General features: G+C 34.0%; 1 long non-coding RNA gene across 2 annotated transcripts in view; it reads right to left on the bottom strand.

The window, feature by feature from the left end:
• Positions 1–15,874, bottom strand: part of LOC126811727 (uncharacterized) — a 116,588-nt gene that overhangs the window by 35,502 nt on the left and 65,212 nt on the right. For both annotated transcript variants that reach the window (XR_008786214.1, XR_008786213.1), the window contains exon 2: positions 2,152–2,186. This is a non-coding gene — a long non-coding RNA (uncharacterized LOC126811727). The remainder of the gene's footprint in view (positions 1–2,151; positions 2,187–15,874) is intronic.

Here is a 15,874-nt window from a genome sequence, read left to right as displayed (position 1 = left end):
ACACTCTAGAAACACAATTTTTATCCGATTTGGATGAAACTTAAAATGTATGTTTATATCCCAAAGATCTTGATTCCTTTCGATACTCGCTCATATCCTGAATTATGACCCCTGAATATACGAAAAATCACGTTTTAATCGTGTAGTCCCTCTTAACACCACAATTTTTATTCAACTTGATGAAACTTTTATATTATATACTTTTATATCCCAAAGATCTTGGTTCCTTTTGATATTGTCGCATGTCAGACTGTAACATACTGGATGATGGCCCCTGGTTGTACGAAAAATCGCTTTTATTTAGCTTGTTCTCTGTCTATCTCTTGCAAAATGTGGGTGTATCTTGCAGGGCAACCACTTATTCATATTTAATTCCCGTATGGTATTCAAATTTATGTCAGTAATATTCCTACAAAATTTTGTGTTTTCGTAATAGGATAGAATGAAATTTGCCGATCCGTGCCTGTTTTAATCAAATTCACGCAAATAATATTCCTCCAAAATTACGAGTCTTCGTTTATTCGGCAGCAAACGAAAGAAAGGCATCTGAAATAAGAATTATTTGTGGTGATGAATTTCGTTACTTTTCATGCTGTTGAAGATTAGTTGACAACGATTTTATTTTTTATGTTGTTAGAACAGGTCAAGCTGGAGTTATCACAATTTGAAGAAAGAGTATAATTCAGGTGTCTGCAGACATGTATTTTGTGTAGTGCCATGACACCTACGGAAAGAGAGGTTGCACTGGGTGACCATTATAATATGGTAGGGTGAGACCTGGACTATAACCACCAACCAAAACTTAGTTCGCCATTGGTCGATTGATGGCTATAGCAATGCTACACAAATGGTCGAAAATCAGCCGAAAAACATAATCAGGCTGTATCTCAGAAACGGTTGATTTCTAAAATCGGCGATTTTGGCTGGGGAGTAGGCTCGATGGGTCGACCAAACCCTGTAAATATGAACTCAATCGGCCAACGCCCACCTTCGAACCTTCTGCATGGTTTTCTCGTGGAATGACTCTTAATCCCATACATATTTTTTTTTATTTTTATTGAGATTGTTCTGAGGCCATGTAATATCTAACACCACTTCTCTATCTCCCTTATGAACAATCCTCCCATATTCCTTAGACCCCACAAAATTATTGAATATGAATCAACATGTCCCTTTACAATCTTTAACATATTACAGTTGAAAAAAACACACAAATGAATTGAACATAAAAATTCTTAAAAACAGTACACAGACTGAAATTTACTTGCTATACATAAGTACATTTTCTTCTTAATCGTTCTACAGCCTACCTACATATCTATATGTGTACAGCTAAAATTCCTGGTTACGTAATATTCGCAGAATAACTTATCTGACATTTAATTCCACTTTCTGAACAATTCAATCCCATGTTACATTTAGAGTTGTTCAACCAGACATTAGATTATACTTCCATGACAAAATCCAGACATTGGCTGATACTTTTGAAACAGTAATTTCTTTTTTCTGGTTGAGGTGCGGGTGTGGTCTTGGGAGAAGAAGGAAATTAATAACAATCTGTGCAGGACCATCCTGCACACACTCCTACATTAAACAGATCCAACTGGGAATAAAATCAATTGATTTCAGGCATTATGAACAGCTGGTAAAGTAGTTGTCTTGTCTGCCTTAGTCTGGAAATCATGGCTACTTTATTTGTGTTGTAATGAATTCATCTCTTGTATGCTTGATATTGATTTTTTTAAAAAGCAGATTGCATAGATAACTGTGATAATCGATGGACATTGTTTAAATGAAAAGTGAAAATAATTGTTTTGCGACTCTTGAATATTGATAAGTTTAATTCTAAACCTGTAACTATTCACCAGACATATCACCATGACAAACTTGTGAACTCAGATATGCTCCCCACCTCAAGCTCATAAACATTCCACAAAATATGTCAACAACAAAAATCATGATGGGTAGGTGTATGGTTGTTAGACTAAAGTAGGGTTAAAATTAAGTAGACCATGGACCTTATAATGTATGTATTATAAGGTCTATGGTAGAACTAGATTGAAAGGGAAATATGCACAAATGTACATAATATTATTTTACTGAAACTGTAGAAATTTCTGTTAAAGTTGGAAATTATAAAGTACAACTTACCCAAGTACATACTGCTAATCCTTTTTGAAATTGTCCTGGAAAAAAAAGGGTAAAATCTTAAATAATGAATTTTGATCAGCATAATTAGTGAGAATGCTAAACATATTTTTGCACATAAAAACTGTAATTCTAATTTTATGCCACGTTAATTGACTGACAGTTAAGTTCAACAGCTGGTCAATTTCACTGCCAGTCAATCAAGATCGGCAAATTTGACATAAATAAGAGCCTTGGTATTAGTGATTGAGTGATCATGTTCAGTTTTAATCCTTAGAAGTTAAGTCTGTCATTTTTGAAGTGTCATTTATACATTACAGTCATTTTGAGACCAACATATAGTTATCTATTTCTCCTACAGATGTATGTAACATTGAGGAGGCTAATTTCTACCTGTACTTTTTTCAAATTCAACCATAAACAGATCTTTTATGTTTATCAATTAGTACATCACTATTTGCCGTTTATTGGCTTACTGACGCACATCAGTATTTGCCAATAATTGGCCATTTTACAGATGTTTTGACAAAACTGCACTGACAGTAAATAACTTATCTCCGGTCCATGAAGTAGTGTTCAGCCAATGTTATGCGGATAAGAACATCCCACCAGTAGCACTGGTGGTATTAATGGGCACAGCACTGGTGGTATTAATGGGCACAGTCATCTTCTGATTCTTCTCCTATGTTCATATACCGATGTAACATTGACTGAACATTGTCAAATAGAAAACGAAAGAGAGCAGCATCTGCAGCAAGCTAGGGGACATAAATGCCTGGACAATTTTCTTATTCACATCCAGATTTATTAGTATAGAAATTTATTATTAGGAGTAGTGATTTCTGGCTAATTTTATATTTCAAAAAAAAAATTTGTCTCATTTTACGATAATTTTATGAGAAATAATGAAATTTTATACTTTTTATGATATTTTTCCATTTTCTGATAATCTTGTGAGAAATGATGAAATTTTATGAAAATATAAATGTTAATAACTAATAATCTCGACTTTATTAATTAATCATACAGCAAACAAGCCAACAGTGAGGCTGATGTCCCCCACAAAAATCCAAAAATAAATAGATGACACATATAATTAATTGCACATTTATTTTTTTCAAAAGTATCAAGCTCTCAAACTATACACTGTAGTAATGTTTTGTGTCAATATGTTTTCTGGACACAGATTCGATTTCTGCCATTAACAGCTGCGTGAAATGATAGTATGTTCACTCATTCCGCATATTTCCAACATGGCTGCCGTTTGTGGCAGGGCGCTTTCTAAACACATTACTGAAACGGTTTCTGAATCCAATTCTGCTATGTATAAGCTTGTAGCATGTTCCTGGAAGCCATTGCCATGTTTTACCCATTAGGTATATTATCCAACGATGAAAATTCCTCATTCGAGTTGACCACTGAGCTAATATCGATATTCCAGGAAAATAGTGCATTTAATTGGTCGATCAGTCTGGTTTTAAGACTTGTGGCGCCATCAAGACTTTCAGTTTATGTTGTCTGTCAGTTATAGACTAACAACTTTTGAAAAGGTAATTAATAAATTAAAGATAGGTTGCCGCCCACAGCAGCTAAATCGTCCGGGCTGTCAACAAGAGTTGTCACATATTTTTACTTTTTTCAGTAATGAAACATTTATAATACACTAAAAGAGTAACAACTCATTAAGTAATTATCAGAAAATCATTAGAATTTGCTTGGATCTTATTCAGTTCTGCCCCTTGCTAACGTTTAGCTAATGAAACATTTAATATCATGGATTTAGCAGATTCATTGAAAATCAATATACTTGTTCATCTCAAGACCTTAAAATCTGTGTATCAAACTGAAGTCAATCGGATGATAACATAAGCCTCTAGAGCGTCACAAGATATTTCAAAGTGATCAAGGGCCATAACTCTGGCCATAATTATCGGATATCATTGAAAATCACTAGGCTTCTAAGTCTCATGACCATCACTAATCAGGGGTCATAATCTAGGATGTTATGATACGATAAGTGCCAATGTCAAAAGAATTAAGATCTTTGGGATATAAACTATATTGTTGTTACAATGGGTTCCATGTCGGCCACATAGGCCGGTCAGGACGGAGGGCTTTTGAAAATGACCGAAACTGCACCAAACCCGTAGGTCATTTTGCACACTTGTGCAGCCATATTTACTGTAAAAGCTTTACTTTGATATCTTCACTTGATAACTGGAGCTAATCATGCAAATGATATATATACTCTTAAAAAAAATTAGGGGATATTCAGAAACAATACAAAACTGCGGAAATGCACTGCTGTTTTTATTAAAAGTAACCAGTGTATGTTAATAACATGCCAATTGCCTACACATGAACATAAACAGTTCATATGGGCGGCTTATCTGACGGCCCCATTTCACTCGCAAAGAGATACACCATCAAAAGTGAAAATGGACATTTTTGATTTTTGTCTTAATAACGAGTAATTGCTCCACCAATCCTCAGACATTCAGCAATTCGTCGTGGCATGCACATAATCAAACATCCAATCACGATTTGGGGCAATCTGACCCACTTCTCTTGCAGTGCCACAGCCAATTCTTGCAGTGTTGTCGGTTGACGTTGACGTCGACGAACACGTCTCCAAAACAAATTAAACGTAACACACTAAAGCAAAGATACGTTAAACAGTAAATCTTATGCAAGAACCGATAGGAAAGCAAACATGGATAGATAAACCAGCACATGGCAGTTTTCATCAACCTTTCCTTGAAGTGTCAAATTTGACAATCAACCCCTCCCACGTGTATTGCGCTATTGCGTGTCGCATGTGCAGCTCAGTTGTTCTGTTGGGGCGATAAGTTCTTCACCTGTGAACATATTCTCAAAGCATGTCAAATGTCCATGGCTATTTATCATTTCGCAACCTGCATAGGAATTTGCATTTCAATATCTCCTACTTTTTTTGAAGAGTATATATATAACAAAAGAAAGCGAGATGATGATATTGTCGTCAATGAATTCGACGTCCCTTCTTCAAGACAATTCCGCTCCGAAAACCGAAGTCTGTTGTAAAATCTCAACTAAATAGTCACAAAAATTCCTGTGGTAAAGATATGATATCCCCACACAAAAGATGTGTTGTCAGGTGTGTTTTTATTCCTTTTTTTAAATTTTATTTAACAATTGATAGACTTTACTTTGCTTGACACAATCAAGTTTTACGCTCGCTGCAAATTTGAAATATGTTCAAATATCTTTACATGTTATCAAGTGAAAATACTAGTACGATATTGTTTGAGCTCCCTAAATATCAATACGAGTTAATTTATTGATAAATTTAAGAAGTATGTTAATTATTGAACATTGTTATGACTTCAAATTATTTAAATGCGTTAATCTTTCGGAACTACTTTTTTCCTGTGTATGGAGAAATAGTCAACAGTCTACATGTAAATCGTCACATACTTTTACACACTTCGCGTACACACTAAGAGCGGCAATTTTGTCGGGCAGTTCATTTCGAATTTAACCTTCATTATGGTGGTATAGTGATAAATTTAAATGGTTTCTAAAATCAGATAAAAAATTGTGACCTTTAGAAAATCCATAAACTAAAAAGCATGATTTTTCGTGCAATCAGGGGCCGTAATCCAGGTAGTTACGGTCTGATATGCGCAAACCAATATCTTTGTGACATAAACATATATTTTGGGTTTCATCAAAATTGGATAACAATTGTGACTTCTAGGGGGTCCACAACCTTGGTATGACATACTTATACACTATCTGCGTACAAGAAGCCGCCATTTTGTCAGGCAGTTTTGGAACCCAGATGTCATTAGGGTGTAACGGTGATAAATTTAAACGCTTTTTAAAATTGGATAAAAATTGTGACCTCTAGAGGGGCCACAAGCTAAAAACGTGATTTTTCGTTTAATCAGGGGCCATAATCCAGAAAGTTACAGTCCATGCACAAATATCATTAAGAACAACGATCTTTGGATTATAAACATACATTTCAAGTTTCATCAAAATCGAATAAAAATTGTGACTTCTAAGAGTGTCCACAACCTTAGTATTACATACTTTTACACTATTTGCATACAAGGAGCAGCCATTTTGTCCAGCAGTTTCGGTCAAATTGTTACGAAATTCGAACTTAACCTTCAATGATGTGTAAAGGTGATATAATTGAATGGTTTTTAAAATTGAATACAAATTGTGACTTCTAGCGGGTCCACAAGCTAAAAATGCAATTTTTTAACAATCAGGAGCCATATCCAGGAAGTTACAGTCGGATATGCGCGATTATTGAAAGAAACCAAGATCTTTGTGATATAAGCCTAAATTTAAAGTTTAATCAAAATCGGATAAAAATTGTGACCTCTAGAGGGTCCACCACCTTGATATACCATATTTTTACACTATTTGGGTATAAGGGGCGGTTATTTTGTTCAGCAGTTTTGATCCAATTTTCAAAAAATTCAACCTCAACCATCATCAGGGTGTATTGGTGATATATTCACATGTTTTTTTTCAAAATCGGATAAAAATTGTGACCTTGAGAGGGGTCACAAGCTAAAAACATGATTTTTCACACAATCAAGGGCCATACTTCTGGAATTTAAGTTACGATCTGATATACGCGAATTTTAAAATGATCCAGGATCTTTGGGTTATAAACATCGATTTCAAGTTTCATCAAAATCGGATCAAAATTGTGACCTCTAGAGGGTCCACAACCCATGGCCTCACATATCAACCCTAGATTAGGGTAATATTTATCTCTTACAAAATTTAAGCAGCCACATGATTAAGCAACATGATTCGTTCAATTTTCACGAATCATAATTATGGTGTGATGGTGATATATTTGAACCTCTTTTTTTTAAATCTATATAGAGTCCACAAGCTAAAAACTTAATTTTTCGTAAAGTTATGGTCCAATATTTGCCAACATCGTAAGGAACCAAGATCATAAATTTTATTTATGTTATCTTTCATCAAAATCGAACAAAAATTTTAAATTCTATTCTATATTGTATCATGATTTACGATTCGATACAAGTAGATATCGAAAGGAACAAAGATCTTTGGGATATAAACCTACTTTTCAAGTTTCATCAAAATCGGTTAAAATTTGTAGAGTGCCACAAACAAACTGAGCTGTCAGCAATCATTAAGAATATTATACTATAATATATATTAATATATAATTAACTATTTATTATACAAATATTCAATATTTGTATCGGTTCATCTCTAATCGTGTATTTACATGGTTTATAAAGAAAAAACATACCTTCATGAAACCATTGTCAGGTTTAAAATAGGTATTGCTTAAAGGGGATGGGGTGTTATGTATGAGATTACAAGCAATAAATTTGGCCTCATGTGAAAAAAAAGGCTATAGACCTATATGATAAGGCGCAGTATAATATAATACTGTTTGGTATTGTGATTCAGCAAAAATTTTAATATCAATGACATTGAGGTTATATAATCAATTAAAGTAAAGCTATATACATTAAGAACTGCAGAGACTTTGTATTCATATGTTATACACGGATTCAGATTTCAATTTAAAGGAGCAGAACCTATTTAATTAGTTTTAACTTAAAGTAGTCGCCCCACATATATTACTCATGAATCAATTATCCTATGATACTATTAAGCAGAAATACCTCACATAGTAATGCCTATACCAACTGAAAAAAAGAAGACAGGTAAATGCCATACAGTGTGCTATAACCAAAATTTTGCCTGGACCACAGCACTACGGCCTACTCTTATTTCGAATTATCAAGGGTTCATTTTCATGCCTGCCAATCCGAATGACTAGGTCATGTTTATTCCCAGAATCTCCGACCTGAACAACTGACAATGGGAAACAAATCCCAGAAAATCCTGGGGAAAATGTAAGGGTTCCCCTAATCAACAGCCCGACAATTAGGAGTGTCTGCAAGCGTCACGTCAAAATCACAGAAAAAGACGCAGGCAGTGGCTAATCCGAGAATTTAATTGGGCTTTGATATTTGTAATAAATAGTCGGTGATTAAAGACAACATCATCTTGTGTATGCAATGAATTCTCCTCCTTCGAGAGAGATGTAAGTCACGTGACACAAACATGACCTCTTTTGATTGATTTTTTATAGCCAGGGTATTCTATGGCAATTGCAATGTTTTGAGAAGGATTTGAAGCAAAATTATGTTAAATTAATTAGTTTGAATATGTTTTTAGTCCAAATATATCATCTAATCACCCAGTTTGTACCTGGGAATGTATCTTTAAAACTAGCACATTTAACCTTTCTTTCCAATTTCATTGAAAAACACTCCCCAAAAATGTTTAAATGACATTGTTGAAAATAACACCTGTGCAAGGTATTACAGTCAATGTTATCCACAAACATGTTATCATGGACCAAATTAGAAAATTGGGATATTCCAATCAAAAAATCCGGGTAGCAGACTGGGATTTTTTGGCAGTATTTGTATCCAGTCCAGTGACCCATTTTTATTTAGCAGTTAGATAGCTTTATATAAGAATTTACATTGTTCTTCCTGATACTATGATGTATTGTAATTTGGTTCTTCGTCTAATAAACATAAACTGTGTATCAATTTTGAATCAATCTGGTCTAACTCGGTTGGCTACCAAAACAATGTTTGTTTACGTTATAAACAATATGCATTATTCAATAATGTTGCAAGTACCAGCAGGTATGGATTTATTACATATTGGGATTGCAGATTGTGCTCTAGCTTTGGAATAATTTAGAACAATCAGGGGCTATAAATCAGGAAGTTACAGTCCAATATGCACAAATATTTAAAGTGTCCAAGATCTTTTGGAAATAAACATATATGTTCAGTTTCATCGAAATCGGATCAAAATTGTGACCTTGATATACCATAATTAAACTATTTGCATATAAGGAGCAGCCATTTTATCTGGCAGATTCGGTCTGAATTTCATGAACCTCAAACCCAACCATTATTAGTGCGTAATGGTGATATATTTAAATGTTTTATTTAAATCAGATAAAAATTGTGACCTCTAGAGGGACCACAAGCTAAAAACGTGATTTTTTGTATCATCCATACTGCAGGAAGTTATAATGACAGGAACCGAGATCTTTGGGTTATGAACATCCATTTCAAATTACATCAAAATCGGATAAAAATTGTGACCTCTAGAGTGTCCACAAACTAAAAACGTGATTGTTCATACAATCAGGGGCCATAATTCATGAAGTTACTGTCCAATGCTTGCCATTTTCGAAAAGGAACCAAGATTTTTAAGAGTGTAACAATTTGTCAATGTTCGTTAGAATCGCTAAAACAAATTGTAGACAGATGTTCGAACGTCCAGAATGACAGGGGTGACGTATAAAAACTGTAGCCTAGCTCTATGACATTAACAAGCCAATTCAGTTTATTTTGGTAGACAAGACAAGTAAAGCTAAATCAACACGGGACATGGAGGGATTTGGGACTTAATACATATTTATTAACATATAGACCAGATCATTGTCTTTATGATGAATTATAATCATTTATTTGCAATAACTAAACTAGTATATGGATTCAGTTAATTGTTTGCTGGTACCAAGTTCTTAATGTTTAAGCCTCCAACTCTGTATAAATGTGATGATAGTCTAAAAATATTTTAATAATAATAATAACTTTATTTTCAAAGGGTTGAAAATTAGGCCAGGAGGCCTGTCTTACATATTGCCCTTTATAACAGAAGTTAAAGAAGTTAATAAACCTATTCTTCATTTTAGATTATCTTGTGAATGAATTAGGTTGCCTGGTAACTCAGGAATAATGATATAGTCTAAAAATATTAAATTGGAAATCACCTTTCTAATTATAGGCACTAGTACTTGCCTATCCCTTTTTAACTTAGTTATGTTACGGAACCAAAACACTAAAGATATTCAGCTCAGTTAGTCCTTGAACTGTTAATAGTAAGTATTGTGTAACTTAATTATGCAAGAAGCAATTATTAAGGATAAAGGATTTAATTTTTTGGTTATATGAATGTTTAAGTTTTGATATCATAAACAGTTTTGATACAATGACAATTGTAATGAAAGGGAGACAACCTCAATCAATGCTGTTACGTCATGTATAGGTGAAAAACATTTACTGTAGTTTTCTTTCACAAAATTCCCTTTTAAGTTTTCTCTAAACACCATTTTTTGAATGAACAAGTTGTTTTCTAAAATTTTACTGATTATTTGAATATATCCAGAAGCAGAACAATTTCAGGTATGTAAAATCAGACTTCTGCATTTGAAATCTTGGAAAAATCTCTTTCTAGAACATTATTGATATTAATATTAACATTTAAAATATATTTGGTAGATGCCATATCTAGGTAATCTTCTTCTCCGTTTGAAATCTCAGAAAAATCATTTTCCGGAACATTTCTGAGATTAATAGTCACATCTAAAATATCCTATGATAAAATTCCTCCAAATTCTGAATCAGAATTATTGAAAGAATGAGCATTAGAAAAGTTAAATTTGCATAACAAAATCGCCATCAACAAAAAGAATAACCCACGAATCTTTGTTGTGGCATATGCATTTTATGATTTCAATCATTAGTTCAAACTATATTTTCATTGGATAACTACTTTTGAAATGCCAATCAGCTTTTATCTATAACTTTCTTGATCAATAAAACAATACATCAAAAAGGACAACAGAGTTGTTGATGGGGATATACAGCATAAGCCGGTAAAATCAAGAAGCTAATTAGGTTAACGGAGGGCGTAACTAGGACCAAATTTTATTTACCAACTATGTTCCAAACTTGGCCTAAAAGCATAATAAACTCAAATTTGTTCAGTTATGACTGCATGAATTTCCATCAAATTTGGCATGAACAATGCTAATTGCAATTCCAAAAAAGCCACAGAACATTTTTGGCTATAGGTATCAACAAATAGTGATACTAATTTTAAATTCTTTTTCTTTTAAGAATGCATAATATATTTCTCAACTCTATATATTTATACAAACAATATGGCTGACATTAAGATTATCAGCCTGTCTATCATTAATTTAATATGTTAATATTTTGATTTAAAGTCTATAAAGTTATTGCCTTAAGCAAGAATTATCTTGACTGTGTTATAATCTTTGGGAGCCAATAGGCTTATTAAGAGCCATATCGAGCAAGGGTTATTGTACCTTCAAATACCAAAAGTATAATCTTCTTCTGTTGTATATCGATGTTGTATTTGGTGGCAAAAATTTACTATTTACGTTGCATAGCACTGGCATTTTTTATCACACAATGACCGGTCGGGTAATACTCTAAAAACAAACTGGTTTCATCACAATTAAAAATGTTTTCAGGATATTACATTTCAATAATAGACAGAATGTGCAACCAAAAATTCGTAGAGTTGGCTGAATGTTTAAAGGCTTTGATGTTTATATCAAGGTAATCAACAAAGACCAACACTAGTATTAATCTGACCGATAATTGATTGATGTTGTAATTCGTAATATTCAGAACACGGATTACTCAAACTTTTTTGGTTGAAGTAATAAGGAAATAAATTCAGCAGCTGGATGTGACAGAGTCCACTGCACTTAATTTATCGATTAGTGTCAACATTTTATCTGATTTTAAAATTTTACCACTTAAAAGAAATATCAATTTTATGACGCCACTTTAAAAAAATCTAGGTCAAATAGGTTTTTAAATGTTAAATATTGTGTAATACAACATGGCATAGTCCGAACCTTGACTCTCATATAAATAAACTATTTGGTAATAATTTGTACCTATATATATCAAACAACTATTTTATGGAATCAACGACAAATTTCAAATTCTGTCAAAGGGTTCTTTTACATGAAGGGTTCTGTCCGAATATAAGACACGGTTCCTTGCCAGGCCCTCTGTTTTGCACCAGTGAAAACGGAAACCAACGCTGGAAAATCCTGAGGTACTTTCTTGGTCAACAATGGGTAGGATCGAACCCAGGACACCATGGCTCCCGATTTTCTGTACCAACCACACTAAACCTCAGAGCGAAGCTGTGAGATTAGGACCATTTGTCACCGCTTCCTGGCTTTACACGGAGTCAATGGGAAGGCAAGAAGGAGCGAAGGAATACTTATCCATACGCTATGAAATGTGCTATGAAGAAATTTTGCCTGTACAGTGGTACTATGATCTATTTTTATTATTTTGAATACCAACTGTTTAAGGTTCTTTTATGCCCCACACCAACGGATCTCCTGGTTAGTGTGGCAGCACCTTACTGCCTGAGTGGCGGGATAAAGAATATTTTGTTGGGGTGGGGTATACAAGCAACAAAAAAACTCAAATTTACATGTTTCGCAGAAACAATAATTAGTGAATTTCATACAGTGTTTGGAGTAGTGTGTAGGGCCAGGGATCATAGGCTACTGTCTGAGTGGTGGGCACAGAATATTTTGTTAGGGGTGGGGCATCTCACTTTACCTCAAGCAACAAAAAATTAAAATTTACAGGTTTCGATGAAACACAATAATTTGTGAATTTTGTACTGTTATTGGTGAGGGGATGGGGGCTAGGGTCCCCACATATGGATCCGCCACTGGTCACAAGTAGAAATAGCATGTAGGCCTACGACAGATCTCACAGGTTTACAAAATTGGATCACAATTTTATCAGCTAAACCACCAGCATACATATTTTATCATAGTTCTATACATTTATAAGAGATAAATTGTGACTAGTTTCGTTCACATTTTGCTCTTCAGACTCAACTCACATTGCATGGTTCTATTTATCTTAAAATGTTTCCATATATAGAAAATAAAACTGTCATTGCTTCTGCATGCCATGTGTAGTAAATAATAAACCACGTTATCATATGTTTACATGTCAACAATTGGCTAATTATAGACACATGACCAGTACCTATGTCCAAATATGGTTTAAAGAGTAAGCTTCCACAGTAAAATAATCCACCAACTATGAGCGCTAAATAAAAATACTGTGGGGTTAGAACCTCAGAAATATTGATATTTTTATTCAGAATACATATCTCTTTTAGTCAAAGCAAAGATCTTTCACATTTCCTAATCGTGGAGCAAAATGTTTTTTCTGATAACATTATTTGGTGTCAGCTACTGCTGGCCTAATAGGTTTTATCAAGTATCACAATATATTGTAATATAATTTTTTGTCACAATACACAACCCTAGTATTGATGTACTAAACCTATACACCAAGTTCAACCACTCTCATTCTATTGGAATCAAAGTTACCATGCTCCAATGTAATGACTAATGAAATTGTTTATCACTCTGCTTAACCTGAGCAGAAAATATTCATTACCAAACTTATTCAGGTATTGCAATGACCACAGATCACCAATGATTTCCCCATTGACTTTAATGTTAATTCTGGTATCTTAGACCGCCTCCAACTTTTTCCCAAATATTCGTGTGACGCTTTCTACCACAGGTGGAGCAACATGTAGCAACCTCATGACCAAAAACATGTATGAGGTTCATCATGAAAAACATGAGATACACAAGCTGGAAGTAGAGACAAGTAAACATGCATTTTTCCGCCCAACATTTCAACCTAACCAACCTCTTAACTCTTGTATCCTACCGCCTCAAAATCATGAATATTCACCAAAACCTGGTAGAAAATGTATATTCAAACCTATATTCAATTCTACACCAAAAAGTCAACAAAGACTGCCATGCAAAAGGGGGAAAAAGAGAAAGGGGGAGAAGGACTATAAATAGCTTTGGCCCTTGTTTCGTGGGTGACGGCCCAGCAATATTTGGTGAGCTGTGTCCTGATGTAATGAAACTAGTTTTCACTTAATTAGAGTAATATTTATCCCAAATTATTGACTATTGTAATTGCTTATCACTGCTTAGCCTATCAGAAAGTGGTCATCATCCAGAGAGAGAGAGAGGGGGTAACCTCCACTGGACACAAACTAGGTCATTTCAAGACTAACACAAGATTAAATTTTATTTCAATAACTCACTTGCGCGCAGGAGTCTTCAGCAGTGGGAGGAAACCGGAGGACCCTGAGAAAATCCATAAGGTTCGACAGGCAACCCTACTCCTTGTCACATACAAGCAGGGATTCGAAGCCACGCCACTTGTCTCAATGATAGACATTCACCTCCCCCCCCCACCCCTGTTCATCATCAAACTCTGACATAGTCTGTTTGCAGTCTGGTAATGCCACCCTATATTCTCCTTTTTTTTGTTATGCAACAGTAAAATTTTCTTTTTTTAATTGATATGATGCTATATATATAGTGGCCGGAAATTACCTTTCTAATTATAGATCAATTTAATATTTGTCACGGTAAGTATTTGAAGTTCTTTAGAGCCTAGTTAATAATATAAAATGAAATGTCATCTCTTTCATTTTATAAAGGTTTCATTTGACACCAAACAACTTTTTTGTCTACTGTCCATTGCAGCTTTTTATTTTAGATAATAAGAGGAATATGCCTTACAGGTTTTATCATAATGTTTGTCAAGTTTTAGTGGATCATTGCTTTATGTCAATTATTTAATGAATGGAAATAAGTTAAATTTAAACATACATTACGCAAGAGCTAAATCTGCCTATTGCAGGTCTTTCATTGGGCCTGAAATGTTATCTAAATTATTAATTAGACATTAATTAACTTATCCAGACCATAATCAACTCTCGATGGCATCACTATAGCCTGCATTGTTTATTGGAATACATTCCGATTTGCTGTTCGACTTCCATTCATAATTAAATCAAAAAATGGATAATCGAGACTATGTTTTTTATCCTATCGACTTTAGTAATGATGATCGAGGCTAGCCCCAATATTCAATCGCTATAATCTTGGTTCATTGTGGATCAATTTGACTGAAATTTTCAGCAAATTGCCTTTACATTATCTAGTTTTTAACTATTATAGTGAGAATTGCCAGCTCTTTAATTAATCTCCTATAATGTATCTTAAAGTAGTTTAAGGACCTGCAGATAATGTTGATTACAGGTAAATCAGTAAATTTCATTCATAAAATCCCCTAGTATGACTGTACTAGATATTATGTAAGTATTGAATAAGCAAGTTGTTTTCGAATATTCACAGATTACTCAATGCTCCTCGGAAACCACCGTTCACTTATTCAGGTATGTACAATTTACACATTTTGAAAAACCATCGGTTGCCAGGCAAGATACGCCAACATTTTGCAAGGGATGGATAGAGAACAAGCTAAAATAAAATGCTACTTTTTATACAATCAGGGGCCATAATCCAGGAACTTAACGTTCAATATACACGAATATCAAAAGGGACAGAGATCTATTGGAGATAAACCTTTATTTCTTATTTCAAGTTCCATCATAATCGGATAAACATTTTGACTTCTAAAGGGTCAAGAACCTTGGTATTACATAATTTAACACTATTTGCCCACAAGGAATGGCCATTTTGTTGGGCAGTTTCAAATCTGATCATCAGTGTATAATGATGATATCTTTAAATGATTTTTAAAATCGGATATAAAAATTGTGATCTCTAGAAGGTCCACAAGCTAAAATTGCAAATGTTTTCATACAATCAGGGGCCATAATCCATGAAGTTACGGTCCGATATGCGCGAATATCGAGGGTAACTGAGATCTTTGTGATATAAACACATTTTTCAAGTTTCATCAAAATCGAAACAAAACTGTAAACTCTAGAA

The sequence above is a fragment of the Patella vulgata genome, chromosome 2, assembly GCF_932274485.2.
Source record: "Patella vulgata chromosome 2, xgPatVulg1.2, whole genome shotgun sequence".
Lineage (NCBI taxonomy): Eukaryota > Metazoa > Mollusca > Gastropoda > Patellidae > Patella > Patella vulgata.
The sequence above is the reverse complement of the archived record's forward strand: the minus strand, read 5'-3'. Positions and strand labels throughout refer to the sequence as shown.